This window comes from Garra rufa, chromosome 11 (assembly GCF_049309525.1).
Source record: "Garra rufa chromosome 11, GarRuf1.0, whole genome shotgun sequence".
Lineage (NCBI taxonomy): Eukaryota > Metazoa > Chordata > Actinopteri > Cypriniformes > Cyprinidae > Garra > Garra rufa.
The window spans coordinates 33145589-33167354 of record NC_133371.1 but is presented as its reverse complement, the minus strand read 5'-3'; the positions used below and the strand labels follow the sequence as shown (position 1 = coordinate 33167354).

The 21766-nt window shown below is 35.2% G+C and overlaps 1 protein-coding gene across 1 annotated transcript in view; it reads right to left on the bottom strand.

Moving 5' to 3' along the window:
• mgat4c (mgat4 family member C) overlaps positions 1–21766 on the bottom strand; it is a 176806-nt gene that overhangs the window by 96004 nt on the left and 59036 nt on the right. Inside the window, exon 2 of the mRNA XM_073850568.1 lies at positions 8629–8718. The gene's annotated coding sequence lies outside the window, so the exon portion shown is untranslated. The remainder of the gene's footprint in view (positions 1–8628; positions 8719–21766) is intronic.

Below are 21766 nucleotides of genomic sequence, written 5' to 3'. Positions count from 1 at the left end.
GTATGTATAAAGACACACGCATACAGTATATATTTTGAAAATATTTACATGTATATAGTATATGTATATATAATTGATATTATATACAAATGTATATAAAAAATATATACAAAATAATATATATTTTTTAAATATATAAATGCATGTTTGTGTATTTATATATACATAATAAATATACACATCACACACACATATATTATGTAGACAAAAACCTTTATTTTGGATGCGATTAATCACGATTAATCATGATTAATCGTTGCCCACTATGATTACTAATATAATAAAATTTGATATGAATATCCCAAAATGGTCCGTGTGGCAGAGTTCAAATGAGTTCAAATTTTGTTCCGCTTTTAGCGGATAAACATTATATCGAAAGATTTATCCAACTCTTATTATCATTTTAACGAACAAAATTATAGAGTTGTATGGGGTTTTTTTTGGTGCTTTTTTTAGTCCTTTTTGGAGTTGATTTGAAGGTTTTTCCGAGTGTTCCATTCTGGTTTGGAACAACTTTATAACAGAAAGATTATTTCTGGGGGAACTTTTCCTACTGGGAATTTCATACCATATGCAAACAGAAACAGTTTACTGTAACAGTTGAATGCATAATGCTGCTATATTTGAGTATGCGGCATAGCATTAGTTCTTAAAACCAAACATTCACGGATACCAGAGCTGATTTCTGAATTGCTAATTATGTTAAATACCTGCCTGTCAAAAGATTCACTGAACTGTGAAACACACTTTTAATTGTGACCTGGAAAATGCTTAGGCAATTCTCTTCACAAGGTGAAAAAAGGAGAGAAAATTGAAAATAAATGCATAACAAGACAAAAAAAGGAGTGAAAGCGCAGGAGCACAACACCACAACACAACACAGGGACCTGCTTCCTCTCCATCAGCACAGCAACAAGCCTTGGGGTGCAGCTCTTGCAACAAAGAACAAGAGTCTCTCGCTCGCTCTTCTGAAGAATACGATTTTCTCTCCTTCTTCTCCCTACCCTTGTACCCCGCTCAAATTCCGCCCAAATCCCCTGCTCTGGGATCCACATTCGGCATGCCACAAACCGTATTCCCCGATGTCTCAAAACATAAGTGTGTCTCAACATCACTCTCTTTCTGCTTTTAATTTTCCAAGGAACGCCAATGCCATTTCACGCCTCTCTCCCTTCTCCCAACACGCCTAAAGCCAATACCCAGTGCATGTGTGTCTGAGAAACTGCCTCTACAGCTCCAAGTGAGAAAAAAGAAGCTCCAGTGGATTTTCGAATGTTGTCTGCCAATGAGATCTTTTGATCAGCTGCCAGGTGATGACAGATGATCTGCATTAATCTCGCTCTTTCTCTGACTCTTTCCAAGCAAAGGGCAGCGAGCAAGGCTCATCGGTTTGAAAAGTGAAATGACGCCATGTGGGATTTCTTTGTCTCTTATTGTCTCCGCTGTCTCCTCCTGTCTTCCTCGTGCCTCATTGTTTGAGGAAAACTCGATGACATCAGCACAGCTGAGTCAAACTCGCTCGGGGAACGAGGTCAGACAAAGCTCTTGTTAGGACGTTTGCGCTAAAACTGGCCCGTAGTGGAATGGAGGTTGGTTTACACCATTGCATTTGGATCATTATGAAATGCTAAACAATGTAATCATTTATGAGAGTGGAGCTGCTCTGGCTTGACTTCATGAGCACTCCATTGATAATACACTAAAACAAATTTGCTTATTAACTTTTGTCCAAGTTTTAATTGTGCAGACAGACACCCTGTGGCTTTTCAAATTACCCCAAGAGGAAAGCAAACTTCATTGTACACTTTGAGCCAGTACATTCAAGCTGACATGTACATTTTGCAGAAAATGAGATTGGTATGCAGCCACTGTACTGTACTATATTGGAGAATGTTCTTAAAGAAGCAGTTCTGTCAATATTTTTAAGAACATTTCCAGTCAGAATTTTTTTATATGTCAAAATTTGTATTCACAGCAGATTAAAGGGTATTAAATATTAATATCAAATCGATATTAACTGAAAATTCTTTCATCATTCACTCTCCCTCATGTCGTTCCAAACCTCTTTGACTGTCTTTCTTCTGTGGAACATAAAAGAAAATATTTAAAAACTATTTTTGTCCATCCAATGAATGTCAATGGTATAAAAGCCTGTGCAGGATAAAAATTATAAAAGGTAATTGTGACTTTATATCTCACAATTTTGAATTTGTTTTCTTTCAGTTTTGAGTTTATATCTCTATTCTTTTACTATTCTGTTTGCAAGATATGAAATCAGATTTTTTTTTTTTTATTTAGAGGCAGAAAAAAAGTGAGATAAAAACTCTTAATTTCAAAGAAAAATGTCAGAAATCTGAGTTTATATTTCTCACCTCACAAATGCAAAAAAGGGAAAATCCTAATTATCTTTTTTATTTATTTATTTATTTATTTTGTATACCTTGGCAGAATTAAGCTTCCAAAAATAGCTACAATGAATGGTCAAAAACACTTAATGTTTTAAGATTCTTCCAAAAATTCTTAGCATTTTTCAAAATATCATCTTTTCCCTAATAAAAAAGTAATAGGTATTTAAAATACATTTATTTCATTACCAAGTATAGTCTATAATAAATCTATTAACATATGTGACATGGACCACAAAACCAGTCATATTTCAGTCATTTTTTTTTTAAATAAGTTTTTATTGATGAATGGTTTGTTAGGATATGACAATATTTGGCTGAGATATAACTATTTAACTATTTGAAAATCTGGAATCTGAGGGTGCAAAAAAATCTAAATATTGAGAAAATTTGTTGAAAGTTGCTCAAATGAAGTTCTTAGCAATGCATATTACTAATCATAAATTAAGTTTTGATATATTTAAGATATAAAATTTACAACATATATTCATGGAACATGATATTTATTTAATATCGACAATTTTGACCCATACAATGTCTTTTTGGCTGTTACTACAAATATGCTACTTAAGACTGGCTTTGTGGTCTGGGGTCACATATTTACTAAAATATCACTCAAGACTTACTGATATAAAAATTAAAATGAAATTATTTGGAGTACTACTTGTGCAAAATGCATATTTCTTAATATTAAGCCTAAAATGTGTTTTAATGTCACTATTGATGAGGACTGTATAACTTTTAAATAATATAGGTCTTTAAATGCAAGACATTTAAAGTGTACCTGAAGTATACTTGCAAAAGTTCCACTTTAGAACAATTATAAATGCTTAAGTATATCTTTAGTTGGACCTCAGCACTACTTCCGCACAATTAAAGTGCATTAAGTACAAAATTAGTTCAAGTTCCAATTCCAATTTAGAAGACTTCAAGTTTCGCATACCAAAAATACAAGTACATAAACATGTAAATGTATTATACTTACAAATACAAGTTAGTATACTAGACAGAATTTTCATTTTATTGGTGAACTATCTCTTTAACATATTCAGTGACGTGTGTCTCTGCTGCAGACAAAAATAACAACACAACAACATATATTATCGTCTGAGCTGCATAGAGAAGAAATTGCAGAAGAGAATATGTCTGTCTTCCATCAGTCCCAAATTAGCCTGAGGGATGCAAGCGCTCGGTCTGACACATGCAGACACACGTTCATGTTTCAAGCAGGCCCTGTCAGGGCAGACTGACCCCTCGGCAGATGGTGCGTATCACATGTATCACCTCAGAATCATCAGCATGAGAGTTGTCACTATTAAGCGTCCCAGACCCTTTGCCCTCGTCTCAAAATCCAGGTGTGAGGGTGACGAGACAGGAGCATCATTTCTGCAGGGTCACGGCCTTAACTCTACACAGCTCTTGTCTCTAGAAGATCTAGTTCTGCACACAGCACACAAATATGCTGATTTCTCTCAGCACCTCCAGTCACAGCTAACAGCTGCTGATGAACGAGAAGCGACGGCTTGTGATGGTGCTTCTCCATTAGAAAAACATAACCAGCTGTTATTTCGAAAGGGGACGGTGGGCTTATTACCGTGATTTCCAGCGGGAGTAGCTCTCCTGTTTGGCTGATTATTTTGCGTGGCTGGGATTCTGCAAGGGAGGTACGTGTTTTGTGTCGCTGACAGATAACAGCCTTTTCCTTTCACCAAGGTCTAGGGATAAAGGACAAAATATTTCATCCTGGAAATGATTATATCCGCCAACATGAAAAAAACCATCAGAGAGTCAGTTTTATGTTGGCAAAATGGGCATTTTGTTTCAGATGACGCACAATGCTGAATTTGTCATTTTGTAATTTTGCGAGGGCAAACACTCTGCAAGACCATTAAAGGAATAGATCACCCACAAATGAAAATGCCATCATCGACTCACCCTCATGTTTCTCAAAAGGGCAAGATTTTCTGTCAATAATAATACTCTATGAATAACATTTAATTTTGGAGCTTTCATTGTCGCAAACCTGTAATGTAAGCATTGTGCTAAATATCTCACAGATGATAAATGAGAAGGATGAGACCATTTTCCACACACTGTGTTAGCTAACTGCTAGCAAATAGAAACATGCTGCTTTGAATGAGATGATTACTGTGCATTATGTATTCTATGTACAGTAAGTGATAGCTAATAGAATTAAATACAATTAATAAACATAATGAAATAGAACTCAAATGTGATTGGGGGCCGGACATTTATCTGCAAACTACTCGCTCATTCATCGCAGTGAATGCCTGAGAGCACTATAAATGGACTAGAGAGCAATCTTAGACTACTTTGAAAGGAAGTAACCACATAAAAGCTGTTTGATTTTTTTTATGGACTGACTGTTGACTGTTATCTACATGTATTTTCAAGTTAGCTCGTACTTTCAACCATTCTGAAGAAAATTATATTGGCATAGCTGCTATAATGTATACACAGTTGAAAAACGCTTATAAAAAAGCATTTCTGTGAGTATGTTTGAAAACATTTGCAGCTAGAATATCTAAAATTAGCATTCACAAGAGATTAGATATTTCAGTTCATGATATTACAGGGAAATTTGGATATTTACTGATCCTAAAGCTGTATAACTTACTTCTGTGGGAAAAAAGAAGATATTTTGTGGAATTGTCAACTATTTTTATCCATTCAATAAAAGTCAAAAAGGTCCAAAACAACATACAATAGACAAAAGACACTGACATGTCTTTCTCCCACTGACAATGAACTGAGAATTTGTGGTTACAGTTCACCACAGAAAACGTCCTTTACTCACCTAGATGAAGCCAAGACCATATACCTAAGGCAACTGATGCTGACTACACTCTAAATAATGCTTGGTTAAAAACAACCCAGTGCTGGGTGAAATAAGGACAAACCCAGAGATTGGGTTGTTTTGACGCAGCAGTTGAAAACATTTCATGATTTCTCTCCATATAGTGGACTTCTATAGTGCTCTAAAGTTTTAACCTCCAAAATGCAGTTTAAATGCAGCTTCAAAGGGCTCTAAACAATCCCAGCCAAGAAAGAAGGGTCTTATCTAGCAAAACTATTGGTTATTTTCTAAAAAAAAAAAAACTAAACAAAAACAAAAAGACAATTTATATACTTTTTAACCTCAAATGCTTGTCTTGTCTATCTCTGCATCAACTCCGGGTCAAGACAGTCGAAAAACTCCTATCTCATTTTCTCCTCTAACTTTAATATCATCCTACATCAATGCAGAAGTACCGACCCGGTGTTTACAAAGTGAACGTGCAAAGAAGATCAAATGCCCTTTACAAAAAAAGGTAAAACAGTGATGTAGGACGATTTTGAAGTTGGAGAAGAAAATGAGATGGAAGTTTTTCATCCTACCCTAAATGTCTTGAACCAGAATGAACTAGAGTTGAAGCAGAGCTAGACAAGTTAAGAATTTGAAGTAAAAAATATAAAAAGTATACAAGTTGCCCATTTTTTTTTTAAAAATAACCGATCGTTTCGCTAGATAAGACCATTTTTTCCTCTACTGGGATCATTAAGAGACCTTTGAAGCTGCATGTAAACTGCATTTTGGAAGTTCAAACTTGGGGGCACTATAGAAGTCCACTATATGGAGAGAAATCCTGAAATGTTTTCCTCAAAAAACACAATTTCTTTATGACTGAAGAAAGAAAGACATGAACATCTTGGATGAAAAGGGGGTAAAGTAAATTATCTGTAAATTTTACTTTTGGAAGTGAACTTCTCTCTTTTAACTCAACTATTGATCTACTATTGATACCTTTTGATTATTGCTGATGCCTGATGCCTGATCTTTTTTAATTTACAACTTATTTTAGCTTCATTTTAAGCCAGTTATATAGTAATTTTTAAACAATAGTTGAGTTAAATAAAAATACCCAGAACGTTGGGTTAAACTTCTGGGTTAAAACAACCCAGACGCTGAGTTTATTCATATTTCAGCAAGCACTGGGTTATATTTAACCCAGCATTTTTTAAAGTTTAGTACATTACATTACTAACAGCACCTTTTTATATATATATATAAAAAAAGATGAATAACACTCCTAAGCATTGAGAACCGAAGACACCAGAGAATTAGTCCTCAGAGTCACTTAGAAGCCGTTAGCATTACACAATGATAATTAAGGAGTTGTATTTTACTGGACTTTTTCCAAAGCAAATATCTGGCTAATTTAAACTATAAAGCAAGGAGAGGAAAAACTGTACAGAGATACAGAGATACAAAGACACAAATACGTTGTGTCTGTTCATCCTCAGTTGACTCAGAAACTTTTAACCTGAACTTTACTGTGTCAGACTGAAGCACAAAATCTTGAAATGCCGCTGTCATAGTTTTCAACTCTCAATCCATGGATTTCATGTTTTCTAGTATGAGGTAAACCCTTCAATCACTGGAGACAGTGAGCAGACAGATCTCTCGGCTGACTCTGCTGCCTCTGCTGCTTGTGTAATACCATGAGCTTTAGTCAAATTTTCACCCCTGCTTCCTGCACTCTTCTGTTTCAGAATCTGAGCACATGGTGGCGGATCGTGCTGTCCTGGATAAGGAACAGCTGTTTGAATGAATCTTTAATGTTCACTCACATCGGTGTTTGCCTCTGCCAGCTGTACATCTGTACCATCGTTCTTCACCGTTTCAAGTGCCTATCATTCATTAGCCCACCACAGCTCGTTCTCATTTGCAGCCTGCTGCATGCATGTATGCATGTTTGGAAATCTGTCTTTGTTCGCTAAAAGTATAGTGGAATTATGCATCTCAGGAAAATGGACTGTTAATGTCTAGAAGTGTAAAGCATAGTCAAACTGAAAGTTTTTTTTTTAGATTTGAGCCATGCATTATGCATGTAGGCATACACTTTTAACTAAGGCAATATTATATTCAGCTTATACATTCTTGCTAGTATGTGTGCTCACTTTTAATCGATTTTGATCTTAGCATTGCTAGTATAATGCTTTTATTATGTAATAATAATACATTTAGCAAAGATGCTATTCAGCAAGGATGCTTTAAATGGATCAAAAGTGATGATAAAGACATTTATAATGTTACAAAAGATAAATGCTGCTCTTCTGAACTTTCTATTCATCAAAGAAACCTGAAAAAATTAAACTCAGCTGTTTATAATAATAATAATAAATGTTTTTTGATCAGCAAATCAGAATATTAGAATGATTTCTGAAGGATCATGTGACTGGAGTAATGATGCTGAAAATTCAACTTTGAAATCACATGAACAAATGACATTTTAAAATATATTCAAATAGAAAACAGATATTGTAAACAGTAGAAATATTTCAAAATGTTACTGTTTTAGCTGTACTTTGGATTAAATAAATGCAGGCTTAAATAAATGCAAGCAGAAGAGACTTCTTTAAAAAAAAAACTTTAAAATATCTTACTGTTCAAAAACTTTTGACTACTGTTAAATCACTTTTTATTTCTTTCGTTCTTTGATTTTGATGCCTTTTCTGAGGACTGCTACAGGGCCCCTCAAAAGAAAAGAGCTAAACTAACAGTCATCGTGTTAAACTTAATATTTCATCTTTTAGTTCACAGCATAAACTAGATTATTTTAGCAACTCCCTTTAAAACGAAGGCTATAACGGCACATTTACTGCTAATGAATTGCTCCGGGTATTGAGCCGTTTACTGCACCATTGAACTTGATGCAAAGTTTTAAAATAATGCTGTGAGACCAGATCTCACAAAACTGCTTTTATGGAAAACTTAATGGCTGCTATAGATAGAGATTTCTTACTTTAATGCTAATACTTTATCTGGAAGCCGCTGCGTATCTGTCGAGTCCACCACTTAACCCGACCGTGGAGTTTATAAAGTGTATCAGAACGAAGAGCCTCTTTTCCCTGCATTTACCTCTCTGTTACCTTTTAGCATAATTACAGCACCATGTTTAATGTCAGCTCAAATACCACGCTAATCAGCATCAGAAAAGAGGTCAGACTGTCTTACAATTGTTGCCAGCGTTTGAAAGGATAAAAGCCAGTGCTTGATTCTGCATAACAGCAGATCCTCTGGTCTCTTCTCAACTCTTCTTTTGTAAATCACAATGGGAGATTAAAGCAGGAAGGTTGCGGTGTGATTAACAGCAAACACATTCGGACTCCAATTCGAAATGAAAAGCAAGGACAAAAATTAAAATTAAAATCAAATTACCTGCTTGCAGGACTCAGATGCGCTTGTAGGAACGAGCCTTGTGGTTTGAGAAGATGCCGATCAGTGGATCCATAGAAAATGGCTTGTTATCTATAAGAAGCAAACAGAAAAGAGGAACAATGCTCATTTGCTGTTGCTGTGACGAGTGAGTAAATATGAGCTACCAAATCCTCCTGTTGAGAATTCTATTTTCCTGTTCTTTATTCATTGGAGGAGGCAACCGTGGGTGCTCTGGAGAGTAGAGCATTATGGGATTGCATAGTGCTCAAACACAGAGGAGGCCTAATTGGCACTCAATGAATGGCCATAACCATATATCACAAACCTCATGCCCGAGCTGAACTATTACAGCCGCAGTTGCCTTTCCCTGACATGCGCACGCACACACGCTCGTATCCCAACTCATTCGGAGACAAATATTAACATGTTTACACAGGAGAAAGAGATGAACAGCTGCATTCACGAGTCACAGACGCAAAAGCAAATTCGCATTTGAACACACTCAGACATCTGTACGCGAAGACAGTGAGGAAAAAACACCAATGGCGGTTCATCGGTTGCTCTCCGGCTGTGAATTCATGCTGCCTGCACAGCAGACGGGTCCTCACGTCATTTTATTAGCACTCAAGGGTAGGGGAAGAGGTGTCTGCAGGGAGCACAGCCACTTCGAGAATATAGGACCTGACTAATGCCCTTTTCTTTCTGTTAGTGTGTTGGTGTTCATGAGCTTGTGTGTTGTAAGCTTTGTAGTGCTTATATACTCACTAGACTCCATCAATTCACCCGGAGAATAATAATATTGCTCATTCACTTAATGGAAATCTTTCATTTCATTTGAAGTATCAGCTTCGTCCCAGATGTTTCTCCTCATACGCTTAAGAAGAATGATTCAATTGTTGATATTCATTATGAAGGCAGAGTAAGGATTCACTGATATTAAAATTCTGGCAGATACCATTAAAGGGTTAGATCTCCCAAAAATTAAAATTCTGCCACTAATTACTCACCCTCATGTCATTCCAAACCCGTAAGAACTTTGTTCATCTTCAGAACACAAATTAAGATTTTTGATGAATTTGATGTATTTTTGATGAAATCCGAGAGCTTTCTGACCCTACATAGACAGCGATGCAACTACCACATTCAAGGCCCAGAAATGTAGTAAGGATATTGTTAAAATAGTCCATGTGACATCAGTGGTTCAACTGTAATTTTATGAAGCTACAGGAGTGTGCAAAGCAAACATAAACAACAATATTATTCAACAATTCTTCCGCCATTATCAAAAATGGTTGAACCACTGATATCACATGGACTGTTTTACTGATGTCCTTACTATGCTCTCATATTACATCAAAAAAACATACGAAGGTCTTACAGGTTTGGAACAACCTGAGGGTGACTAATTAATGACAGAATTTTTGCTAGTATGTGTCTTTTTGGCTGAAATATCCCTTTAAGCGAAAATTTTGGATTTTGGGGGAAAAAGCACTAAAAATAATAGCAAATTCAAGCATTTAAAAAGAATCTTAAAATTATAAAATGTATAGTATAAAAAAACGATATTTGTTTTGTATTTTGACACAAATTATTATAGTGATGGCAAAGATTGGTGGAAATTAGCTAGCATTCACAAATAAATATCCAATACTTTAATATTGAATATATTTTAGATATAAACATTTATATATGCAGTCGAGGTCATCTTGAGATCCATCTTTTCACACTGAGGACAACTGAGGGACTCATATGCAACTATTGCAAAGGAGATGTGTACATTTGTCTTATTTTTCCTAAATATCAGCCAGTATGAATGTTTGTGACATTCTGGATGCAAAACATCTCATCCTCAAATCCATAAATCAGACAACACTAGACATTTATCTAATTCACCTCTCAAAGATCTTGAATGTGATGTGCACACACAGTCTGCTCTTGCCCTGGTTTCCTAGGAAAATAAGTCACAGATCAGGGCACAGGAAGAGAGAGCGAGAAGAAAAAAAAAGGGGGAAGAGACAGAAACACTCTTCTCTGACTGGGTCTTCACAAGGAGGAGTGAATCCGTGGAGGGGGAAGAGAGAAAGAATGTCTGCTCATTATTCAGCCTGGCACTCGAGGCCACAGAAAATAGCTCTCTTCATTTTTCTTGTCAAGCTGTGGCTCTGTTAATGGTGTGTTCTCAGTCAGTGGTGAGACAAAAGGGTGGCTTTAGCCGGCACCAGGCATGTAGAGAGTCAGGATAAGCACTACAACCCTTTCCGATGACCGCTTGCTCTGTCGGTCGCCGACCGCCCGCAAAGGACTTGAGATAAAACACCTTAAAGAAAGCTGGCCTCCTTTTAAAGGGGCTGCATTCCTCCATTGGAACAAAACGAGCTTCCTGCCTTGGAGACCTTTGCCAATTTCCCCCTTTTTCCTCAGTAAATCTTGCCCTAAATTTCTGTGAAGACCTTCACTGTGCCATGATCATCTGGGTAATAAGAAGAGCTGAAATAGCCATGTTCTATTAGAGAGTAAGGCTGATTTATAAGCATTGCATGGTACTGTGTCCGGTCTTTCCTCCATTTGGCTCATGATTGGTCTAATTCAATGAGCTAATAAGCTGAGCAGCTGTGACTCCACTGTTGGGCTTCATGTGCTGAGATGAAAGTGGACCGGCCGTCATTATGCACATATATTACCACACCAGTGACGGGAACTTTTCCATTTGCATGCATGGACAGGAATGCGATGCAAAATTTCCAGTGAGAACTCATGGATTATGCATCTGTATTGACAAATACATTGTGGGATTACATTTTTATAACAGATTACGGATTCTACCAACCATATGGAGAGCTTATAAGCAAAGCGCTGTCTTACAGGGAAAATATATGAGGTTACGCAATCACACCAATCAGGATGACAGCAAATCAAGTCATTTTTATTTCTTGAATGAAGTCAGGGCAGCCACGACAGAGTCCAGGGTTACAGACACATATTGTTAGGCATTCTCAGAGCATCTGTCTTCCGACAGTCTCTAAATCCTGCATTAAGCATTTGACAACACTGCTGTGTTTGAGAATGTACTCTGCATCTGAATATTCCTACTTCCCTAGTATATGGTATGCAAAAAGCAATGTTTCAAATGAACATGGCTTGCAAAAAAAAAGAAAAAAAAAAAAACAGAACCAGAGCTCACATTTATCCTTCAGGTCATTGCATCGCATCATATAAAATGACTTATAAAAATAAAACAAAACAAAACAAAACAAAACAAAACAAAATAAAATAAATAAAATAAATAGCATCATCTAAAATAAAATAAAATTAAACTAAATAAAGAATAAAAGAAAATAAAAAAGAAAAGAAAACTAAATAAAAATTAAATTAAATAAAGCACCATCTGAAAATAAAATTAAAATTGAAATTAACCATTGCATCATCTAAAATAAAATAAAACAACAAAATATCAAAAAAATAAAAAAATAAAGCATAATCTAAAATAAAAATATAAAATGTAATTAAATGGAAATAAATTAAAAATTTAATCAAATAAAAAATAATAAAATTAATTAAAATTTAATTTAATTTAATTTAATAAAAAAATTAAATTAAAAATAAAATCAAGCATTGCATCATCTAAAATAAAATACAATTACATTAAAAGTAAAACAAAATAAAAATTAAACAGAAAAAAACATTGCATCATCTAAAATAAAAATAAAAATAAAATAAATAATAATTAAATTAAATTAAATTAAATTATAAATAATAAAATGAAAAAGCATTGCATCATCTAAATTTTTTTTTATTAAATTAAATAAATAAAAAATAATAAAGCATTGCATCATCTAAAATAAAATTAAACAAAAAATAAAATAAGAAATAAAATAAAATAAACATGCTACAAAATAAAATACACAACAAAATTAAATAAAAACAAATAAACAAACAACCAAATAAATAAATATGACTGAAGATGCGGCACAATAGAAATGTTACACTCATTTATACTTCATAAATATACCTATAAGTAATTAGAAATGCATTATTTTTAATAGGAATAGCTTAGTGTATTTATAATAATGATTATTTTACACAATATATTCATGTGCTACAGTTACATGCTTATAAGTGACCACTTAATTTTTTAGCAGGCTTCATTCCTGATATTTTCTTCCATTCATTTTTCTCTTAGCAATTTAAATGAATAAATAAACCATTAACCAAACCAATCAGCTACAAAAATGCAAATATATATGTTAAAACACTTCACAGATTCAATGTCATTTAGGATGTTGTCTTTTAGAATATAACTTCCACTGTAAGCAGCAGGCAGCAAGACAGCTCGCTATGTTTTGCAACAAAGCCCATGTGTTTTTCTAGTCTGTGGGAAAAAAAAAACAATCCATTCACGGCCTTTTGAACTCCATATAAATCTATATAAAACAGATCCCTACAAGAAGTACATAAACCTCACATGCTGTATTCTTACATGCCAATCAGAGCAGAAACATACCCAGCACGACCTTCAGGGTTTGATCTCGAAAAGAATCCGCGCACATGTTAGCAGAAAAACACAACAACATATGTCGGCCTATAATAGAGATTGAGGGAGTCTATACAATAGCGACGGCGAGAGTAAATGTGTGCCAGCACTGGGAAATAAGGTCGCAGAGCTGATTGCTGAGAGGCACAGATAACCCTGAGCTGCACGGTCAGAGTTCCTCATTTAAAGCACTACTGCTGGCTCCGTAGACGAGCCAAACTGTGAATAAGAGCACAAGGAGTGAGCGCTGATGTTAAACAATGATGGCTCATCCAGGTAAACGGACAGCACTCTCCCACCAGCCAGGACATATAGCTGAACTTGAGAATGCGATAACGATGTGAAGTGTAACATGTTTAAGACAAAGAGAAATTGTGGATACTATGAATATTTATACTTCACTGTGTGTGTGTGTGTGTGTGTGTGTGTGTGTGTGTGTGTGTGTGTGTGTGTGTGTGTGTGTGTGTGTGTGTGTGTGTGTGTGTGAGCTTGTAATGATTTATTATATCAGTAAAACCTATTATAATGTAAGACAATGTTGTGAATGAGAAGGGAGCTGTCCATGGTGCTGATCATTAAGCTACAATTTACAGTATATCTCATTTAGTGAGTATGTTCTGAATTAGTCTATTGCTTTCTAAGTGATTAATAAGACATAGAAAGGCTATAGAAATTAATGAATTTTTGACTTGAATGTAAGTGGATATGAAAAGCCATTCATTTTACACTTAATCACCGATTTGAACTGTGAAAACATAGTGAGCGGCCGTCTAACACAGCATCTTAACCATCATGGAACCTCATAAGAGAGCAATTTGGAATGACTCTGCACAGAAGACTCAAGACACAATTGATTTTAATAGAGTTATTAGTGATGTGATACTCTGAGTAGCATAAACAGAGCACACACAAATTATTATTGTGTGAAATAATCCACTTTTACTCGCACTAAACTGTTTTAAAGAAATTAATAATTTTATTCAGGAAGGATGCATTAGGTTGATTAAAAGTACAGGCATTTATCAAGTTATAAAAGATTTCTATTTCAAATAAATGCTGCTCTTTTGAACTTCCTATTCATCAAAGAGTCCTGAAAAAAATGTATTACCCTTTCCACAAAATATTATACAGTTTAATTTTAGGAAGAAATGTTTTTTTTTTTTTTCAGAAGCAAATCAGCATATTAGAATGATTTCTGTAGGATCACACTGAAGACTTGAGTAATGGCTTCTGAAAATGCAGCTTTGCCATCACAAATAAATTACAAACTAAAAAATAAAAAAAGTTTTTATTTAACATTTATATAACATTTCTCAGCATTATTATTTTTACTGTATTGTTAATTACAGTTAGAATCGGCAGAATCTGCAAAATGCTAATTATTTTACCAAATTAAGAGATACAACATGCATGGTATTTTTTATTTGGTACTGACCTGAATAAGATATTTCACATAAAAGACAGCTACATACAGTTTTTTTTAAGTCCCTTGTTTGTCCTAAACAGTTAAACTGCCCGCTGTTCTTCAGAAAAATCCTTCAGGTCCCACAAATTATTTGTTTTTTCAGCATTTTTGTGTATTTGAACCCTTTCCAACAATGACTGTATGATTTCGAGATCCATCTTTTCACACTGAGGACAACTAAGGAACTCATACACAACTATTACAGAAGGTTCAAATGCTCACTGATGCTTCAGAAGGAAACACAATGTATTAAGAGCCAGGGGCCCCTGTTACTCTGTTCCACTATTACCCCCTGTCTGACGCCCCTGACTATAAGTAAACATCTTTTAAGTGAAATATCTCATTCAGGTCAGTACTAAATAAAAATAACATCCATTTTATATGATCCCTCTATTTTGGTAAAATAATTAACATTCTGCAGATTCTGTAAGATGTATGTAAACTTTTGACATCAACTGTAAATATATGCCGTCTTGATAAGCAAAAGAGAGTGCCTCTATTATGCCATTTTTAAGGTTCCTAATATTGTTTGGGGAGTCTCCTACAATAGGTTTACATGCATGCAAGGTCAAACAACGCTTTCATTTTCTCAAAATATACATTTAATATCACCTCATTTCCCAATGATTCTCAAACAATTCGTTCAAAGCAGTTCAAAGATTCAGCCTCATCAAACCAGTCCTTACTCTACTCTGATTGATCAGATGGCCCAGTCTGTTGTGATTGGTCTACCAAGTACAGCACGTGTCAGAAACGACACCCATTGTCATAGTTCTGTATTTTGAATGCTCTATAGAAAAAATAAACATCTATTATTTCTCATACTAACATTTACAGATTCAATGAAGCCAGCTGATCCAAATAAACTGGGTACTTAGTCACTTTCAAGAGCAAGAGTTTTGTGAATCCCGTGTTGAACTCCCCGAGATTAGAGAAACAGCTGACAGTAAAATTACGTGTTTGAGGCCTGGAAACGTAGAACATAGGCGGAATACTTTTCGACAGATTCGAAATACAAATCGTTCAGGCTGTTCCATACAGTTACATTACACACTGCATGAAAGGCACTATTCAAAATAGAGGCACTTTAAAAAACCATACAGACTGCAAACTTTTGAACTGTTTATTTATGATCTGCTTTTCTCTTGACTCGTGTATTATCTTAGGTTCATATTTTCACTGAGCATTCTTAGATTATCTTCTCCATGAAAGATGCATGTTATAGAATTAGCCTAAAACAACATATGAGGTAACATTACCATTTAGACTGCCTATGCATCAGAAGCGCACCTACTCCAAGATGCCTTAAAATGCCTCAGGATTTAAAAGAGAAAGTATTTTTGATAGTCACTGGCTTCGGGATATTTCCACAGCAGGTTCAAGTACAGTGTAGTCTATTTTTGAAACATTCTGCAAATACATCAGTAATACTTTGCGTTCTCATTGCACCGTATGAAGTCTTGCAATGAGTTAAAGAAGAGAAAAACTTGTGTGACTTGTTAGCAGAACGGTTCTGACCCAATTAACTGTCTTTGTTTGATAAAGCAGCACTGACCTATGTTTACACACTCATTTTCCCCTGATTTGTTTTCACACTGTATGGCTTTAATTAACTTTGGACCTTGCTTCAGGGAATTTGTGAATCCATATGGATATTTGCCCAGTGTGTAGTAAGGACAATATCATCCTATCCATTCCTTTTCAAGAAGCCGGATAGTTTAAATCACTTTGCAATTTTTTATGAGCTCTCTGTTTACATTGCCCTGGAGGGAGATGGTTTTATTATTTTCAGCCGACTAAGAAAAACTGCAACCGTGAAAAAACAAACAAAACAAAACAAAAAAAAACCAATTCTTCATTCTATAATAATATGTACAGTATAGTTGCTCATAGCATCCATTTTAGAGCATTTAGGTCTTTTGATAACGCTGTAATTTTTCAATTCCATATTCATATATCTGCAGGTTGGTCATGGTGGCACTATTCAATGTAATACTGTAAGACACAAGTTTAACAATAGTCAAGCTACTATTTTCAAAATGATGGTTACTAACCAAGTTACACCCAAAAATTAAATCTTTCTAAAAATGCACTAACCCTCAGACCATCCAAAATGTAGATTAGTTTGTTTCTTCATCAGAAATGAAGCGTTGTATCACTTGATCAACAATGGATCTTCTGCAGTGAATGGGTGCCGTCAGAATGAGAGTCAAAACAGTTGACAAAAGTAATCCACACGACTCCAGTCCATCAATAAATGTATTTTGAAGTTAAAACTTGCATGTTCGTAATAAACAAATTGATCATTAAAACATTTTTAAGTTGTGCGAAAAATATGTACACATAAAACACCATTTATAAGCATTGACGGTCCAGAGAAGTATCCAACAAATATGCTTATTAAACAAATTTGTTTCTTACAAACATGCACTGGAGTCACAATTTTTGTGGATTATTGTGATGCTTTCATCGGCTGTTTGGACTCTCATTCTGACGGCACCCATTCACTGTAGAGGATCCAATTGGTGAGCCAGTGATGTAATGCTAAATTTCTTCAAATCTGTATTGATAAAGAAACAAACTCATCTACACTCTTGAAAATAAAGGTTCTTTTTTGGGCAATGATGGTTCCATGAAGAACCTTGAACATCCATGGAATTTTCAAATGCAGAAAAGGTCCTTTATGGTCGAAAAAGATTCTTTAGATTTTTAAAATGTTCTTCATAATGGTTTAAGAACTGTTCACTGAAAGGTTCTTTGGGGAACCAAAAATGGTTCTCTATTGGACCACTGCAAAACACCCTTTTGCAACCTTTATTTTTAAAAATATACATCCAACACAACACAAAAAATAACACACACACACACACACACACACACACACACACACACTCAAATCATTTTCTGGGTGGACTATCACTTAATGTGAGCAATATAGTTTGTAAATGTTACCAGAGCTGAACATATTCTTTTCCGTGTTTTAGGACTACACACTGAACAGCTTTATAGCCTACAGTACATTGTGACAGTAAAATAAAAAAAACACAGCAATTTAGCATTTGGTCGCTCTACACTGCTGCTTGTCGGAAAAGGTAGCTTGTTACTGGAAAAGTTATTTTGCAAATATCTGAGATACTGTCACTCTGAAAAATGTAAAGTTAGCAGAGCCACTGCTTCAGACTAAACCAAGCATTTCGAATAATTATGTTTGTTCAGAGTTCCAATTTGCAGGTTAGCCTTTCAAGAACTTCGCTGCTTTTATGACAAAGCCAGGGCTGCACATCTGCCATATATAAACAGAACTTTGTTTCCTTTTGCAATTTTGCTCCCTGAAAACTCTATAAAACAAGGATGTTTGAAAGATTACAAATGAACAGAGAATCCTTTCTTTTGTCCGCTGCTATTGTTTTAGATAGGAAATAGCATTTTCACACGTCTCGCTCTTCGTTCTCTCTCTCTCTCTGTGATGGATACCTGTTTCAGCCTGTAGATTTCCTTGTGACAGCATGCTCTCCCACCACTGATGAAACTGAAGGAACTTTCTCAAGCTGTCAAAGATTTCCCTCTATCTCACATAACTGACAGGCAAACCGTCATTACAGACTCTCACTCTCTCTCTTTCAATTCTCTCGTGTGCGCACACACACAAATACAAAAATCAGAGATAGGTCTGCTGTCAAATTGGAACTAAGGCTGATTTCCTTTGGAAGGAGGAAAAGAAAAAGCCTTTTACAGAACGCTGAACTTTACTAAAAGGCGTACAAAAGAAAAAGGTGCATAATGTTATCTCCTATCATCTTAGAACCACTATTTGTCAGCTTCAAACAACACTGACCATTTCTTATGTCTCTCACAAATCCATAAACTCAATAAATTACCATGATGTGTTTTTCATTTCAGGTGCAATCACATTTGTACATAGAATTATTGAACATGTTAATCTATAATGAAGATGCAAAGTCGATAATTCATGTTAGATTGAGGTTGAGGTTAGAGGGTTACACATGAATTATAAATGCTATGAAAAGAGATTCTGGACATCTGAGCACACTGTGGGAATGCCATGTGTCTGTTTTATGGATTCTGTTAATAAAGGCTTGCCCACAGAGATGCAACATATACAGCAGATCGATAGTATTCTAAGACATGCAGCCAATAAGCAAGTTCCACACAAAGCAAGACACATAAAGGCAGGCAAAGTCAATATGACTGTAAATACATCCAGCTGCACTCACTTATATGGCTTATCCTATGTGCTGTTACTGCTGGGGGCTTTCGGCACAAATCAAACTGGCATGCATTTGAGATCGAAAGAGAAATATAAGACAAACATTGTGGTTAAAATTCATAATGTGAGAAAAAATGGTGGAGGGTGGATGGGATTATAAGGCCAGCGAGAGCTCACACTTAGTCACGAGCACAACGTCAGAACTGTGGAGAGAAAAACCATTGATTTTTTACAGAAGTGCCAGTTCATCATTCTGGGAGACACTTGAGATCGATCCCGCCTTTCAATTTTTTGTGATTTTGTTAGTTTCAAAGCTGGTCATAATGATAAATTTGACCCCTCGGCCATATCTAAAAAATGAGAAATGCCCAGATGAAGAGACAGGGGGATGAAAGTATGCAAATGTGTAAGAATTATTTACTTTTAATAGTCCTTGGGTGCATGAAAGCAACTGAGAGTTTGGAAAAACTGATGTAAGATTTTAAATAAATTACATCAGGTTTGAAAACCAAAATCCAACATCATGTTTTTTTTTTTTGTTTTTTTTTTGTTTTTAAGAAATTAAAGGGATAGTTCACCCAAAAACGACAATTCTGTCATTAATTACTCACTCTCATGTTGTTCCAAACCCGCAATACCTTAATTCATCTTATGGAATACAAATTAAGATATTTTTGATGAAACCATAAAGCTTTTTGACCCTGCATAGATGTGGTACTCTCCTGAACGCATGGTGGAGACACGGAAGAGAAGAAATTGTAGAATAAAGTTGTTATTTTTGTTTTCTTTGCACACAAAAAGTATTCCTTTAGCTTCATAAAGTTCAGAAAAGTCCCGATTTGAATAATATTATTTGCAATACGTTATTTACAGTCCCAGTCTAAGTTAAATGATTCACAAACTTGCTCCGAAGTCCCGCTCTGTATCAAATGATTTGCGATACGTGATTTAAAGTACTAATCTAAGTTAAATGATTCGCGAATCCACTCTGAAGTCTTGATCTGATACAAATGCTTTGCAATATTCTATTTGAAATCCCAATCTAAGTTAAATAATTTGCAAACATGCTCCAATCCCCCAATCTAAGTTAAATGATTTGTAAAACCCGTTTTTCAAGTCCCGATCTGAATCAAACGATTCATGATACACGATTTGATGTCCCAATCTAGGTTAAATGATTTGCGAACCCACTCTGAAGTCCCGCTCTAAACCAAATGATTCGCAATACGCGTTTTAAAATTCAAATCTAAGTTAAATGATTCGTGAACCCACACCGAAGTCCTGATCTGAATCAAATTATTCACAATACACGATTTGAAATTCGAATCTAAGTTAAATGATTTACGAACCCGCTCTGAAGTTCCGACCAGTATCAAGTGATTCGTAATACACAATTTGAAGTCCCAATCTAAGTTAAATGATTTGCTCCGAAGTACCGCTCTGAATTAAATGGTTTAGATACGCGATTTGAAGTACTAATCTAAGTTAATTGAATCACGAACCCGCTGCGAAATCCTGATCTGATACAAATAATTAGCAATACTCTATTTGAAATCCCAATCTAAGTTAAATGATTCGAGAACCCATCCTGAAGTCCCGATCTGAATCAAATGATTCACGATACGTGATTTTAAATCCCAATCTGAGTTAAATGATTTGTGAACCCACTCCGAAGTCCTGATGTGAATCAATTCACGCAATGTGATTTGAAATCCCAATCCAAGTGAACTGATTCGTGAACCCATTCTAAAGCCCTGTTCTAAATCAAATGATTCACAATACGCAATTTGAAATCCCAATCTAAGTTAAATGATTTGCGAACACACTCTGAAGACCCGATCTGAATCAAATGATTCGCGATACGCGGTTTAAAGTCCAAATCTAAGTTAAATGATTTGCGAACACACTCTGAAGACCTGATCTGAATCAAATGATTCGCGATACGCGGTTTGAAGTCCAAATCTAAGTTAAATGATTTGTGAACCCATTGCAAAGTCCCGATCTGATATAAATTTTTCGCCATGTGCGATTTGAAAGTTAAATGATTCACAATACTGTACGTGCTCCGAAGTCCCGTTCTAAATCAAATGATTCGTGGTACGCAATTTCAATTCCCGATCAAAGTTAAATAATTTGCGAACACACTCCGAAGACCCGATCTGAATCAATTGATTTGCCATACACAAATTTAAGTCCTAATCTAAGTTAAATTATTCGTGAACACCACCCCGAAGTCCCATTCTGAATGAAATGATTCGTGATATGCGAAATGAAGTCCCAATTTTAAGTTAAATGATTTGTGAACTCGCTCCGAAGTCACAATGTGAATCAAATAATTTGCGATACGTGATTTGAAATCCCAATCTAATTTAAATAATTCATGAATCGCTCCAAAGTCCAAATCTGAAACAAATGATTCGTGATCCGATTAGAGCACTTTGAAACAGTGAATTATTTAGCGACAAATTGGTTCAACTGATTCACAGTTTCTCTTTAAATTTAATCTGGCTTTTACCAGTGAATCAATTAAAATGAATGTTCAAAGTCATGAGTTTAAATCAATTGGAGCATATCCAGGATAAACGACTCATAAATTAATTGTTTTGGTTCATCTGTTCCTCTTTTCCAGTGTTGCCAGATATACAATAATTATCGTATTTGTACAATCAATAATGAAAAAAAAAACATAATGTACAATAATTTCAGAATTTTGTGACACTTCAAATGATAGTGGTTGTAGTCAAAGGGCGGTCCATGACGGCATCAAATCTGTACCGCAAAAACATCTGAAAATAAGCAGCGACTTGTGGATTTTGTACCTTCCCACTAAGGTATGCCTAGTTATTTATCTATTTTGGTAATTTGCATGTTGTATCAAAACATTGTTGATTAGATGAATAAATGTATTCTGTAT